The sequence below is a fragment of the Nicotiana attenuata genome, chromosome 8 (genome assembly GCF_001879085.1).
Source record: "Nicotiana attenuata strain UT chromosome 8, NIATTr2, whole genome shotgun sequence".
Lineage (NCBI taxonomy): Eukaryota > Viridiplantae > Streptophyta > Magnoliopsida > Solanales > Solanaceae > Nicotiana > Nicotiana attenuata.
The window spans coordinates 2,468,491-2,470,968 of NC_031996.1; positions in this window are offsets into that span (position 1 = coordinate 2,468,491).

Genomic DNA, 2,478 nt, shown 5'->3' on the forward strand with positions numbered 1-2,478 from the left:
TCATTGTGAAATTCGCACCAATGATCTGGATTGCACTTATTTGGATTTGACCGCATCTCTTTCGGCCACCGTACCTTATCTCCCATGCTCCTCAAAACAGCTACGAGCTCGGAGGTAGTGACATTGAAATTATATCCACCAAATCTTGCCTTCAAACTTCCATCATCATCATCTCGTGACTCTTGTCTGTTTCGATCATTCCTGAACCTTGATGAAGAACCAGATTCCCTGTTTCTTGATTTTTGATCATATCGTTGATTTTCCTGTTTTGACCGTGAATCTTTTCCTGCAGGACCCATATAAGGATCGTACCTGTTTTTACCTGATCTTTTTTCGGTTTTGGATCTCCTGGAACTGCTCCTTTCTTCATGTTGAAATCGAGGCACGGTATCTTCTTCGAAGGCTTTCTTTAAGTCTTCTAGTGGCTTCTGAACTTTTATCATTTAAGTTGCTTGCAAAAGCTATTGCAGCCCAATTATCAGGTACACGGGGTAAAGTCATCCTTTCCCGTTGGAATCTATCAACAAAATCTCTGAGCAATTCTGAGTCCCCTTGTTTGATTTTGAAAATGTCTTCCATTCTCTTCTCAACCTTTTGAGTTCCTGAGTGCGCCTTAATAAAAGAATCTGCAAGCTCAGCAAAAGAGTTTATAGAATTTTCAGGCAAAAGAGCACACCAGGTTAGTGCACCCTTGGTGAGTGTTTCTCCAAATTTCTTGACCAACACGGACTCTATTTCCTGCTTGGTTAAATCATTGCCTTTGACACCTGTAGTAAATGCCGTCACATGATCACGTGGGTCCGTTGTGCCATCATACTTTGAGATGTCAGGCATTTGAACTTTTTAGGGATTGGAAGGGGAGCAGCATTTGGTTTCCAAGGTTGTTGTGAGTATTTATCCACATCTACTCCTTTGATTATTGGGGGGACTCCAGGGATTTGCTCGATGCGCTCGTTTTGTTCTTTGAGCTGTTTCTGCAAAGTTAGTACCAAATTTTGTAAATGAGAATTATTTGTATTACCTGGATCCGTTTCTCGTGGTTCGCTGGGGGTTCCCTCATTTGCAGAATTAACAAGGCTAGAACGTGGATTCTCCAATGTATTGTTATTAGGCGTAGGTGTGGGTGATGCAGCAGGTAACCGGCTAACTAGAGCTTGAAGGGCTTGGCTAACCCGTGCATCAATTATTTTATGTAAAGCTTCATCTGGTCCCTCAAAATGTTCAGATTGTCCTTGCTCGTCAGCATGAGATTCTGGTGCAGGAGTACCTTCACGAGATTGATGTGGTGAATTTTGAGGGGAAGGAACTACGTTAATATTGTGTAAATCTCCTTGATTCTGATGGATTTGATTTTCATCAGCATTATTGTTGTTGTTGTTGTTGTCGTTTGACATGATGATAACAACAAATAAAATGTAACTTAAAAAGGAATAGATTATCAGATTTCCGGTAACGGAACCAATTTGTTTAACCAAAAAATAGAATTTCGGTTAAAACTAGAAATTAAGAGAAAAAATCGGGTTACTGATAATAAGGAGACGAAAAGAATAAGAAATTTTTGAGGATAATAAAGCAGTAAATAAGTTTGTATTTCAATGTAATCTCAATGATTTTTCGTGTCCCTACAAATGCTGAGACCTCCTCCTTTTATAGTTGATTTTTCTAGGAAAAGGTATAATGCCTTAGCCTTAAAGAGGCAATTATGAGCATTAAATGACATTAAATGAAACGTTACACAATCATTCCTATTCAATACTGATTCGCTAACGTATTTGACATTTAATACTGAATTTAGACTCCTTTATGCCATCAGATTCATATCTTCAATTCCTTCTGACCTCCTGGCTTTAATTAAGTTAAATAGATACGAGACTCGTATCATTTGAATAGCATCTCGTGCCTATTTAACTTTCTTCTCCTCGTATCTGATATCGCCCGTGCCTCTTAACTGATCATCATGTTTTGACCATTTGACCAGTCCACGTGTCATGCCACGTCACCTTCAATATAAATTCAGTTTTTTCCCAATACAGCGCCGCGGAACTCCATTCCCATGTGATCATCGTCGCACCGGAAAAAAGTTACCCGCATTTGGTGTATCACAAAACCAATAATTAAATGATACTTGTCACCTTATGTAATTATAAACTAGTAGTAGTATTTAACCATAGTTAACTCCATCTAATTTATATAATCTCAATAATAATTATAATATGTCACCACCCGAATTTCCGACCGTCAGGACCGTGATGACGCCTAACATTGTACCCGCTAGGCAAGCCAACGTTACTGATTACTTTTACCTTTTTTCTTTATCTTTTAACAATTTACCAGTTAATATAAGAATATTAGCGGAAAATAAAATGCGGAAGAACAGAATTTAACAGATTATCTTAATACAAATACGAATCCGAAATAAAACCCCACCCAGAACTGGTGTCACAATCTCACGGACCAAACAGATAAAACAGAAAATGA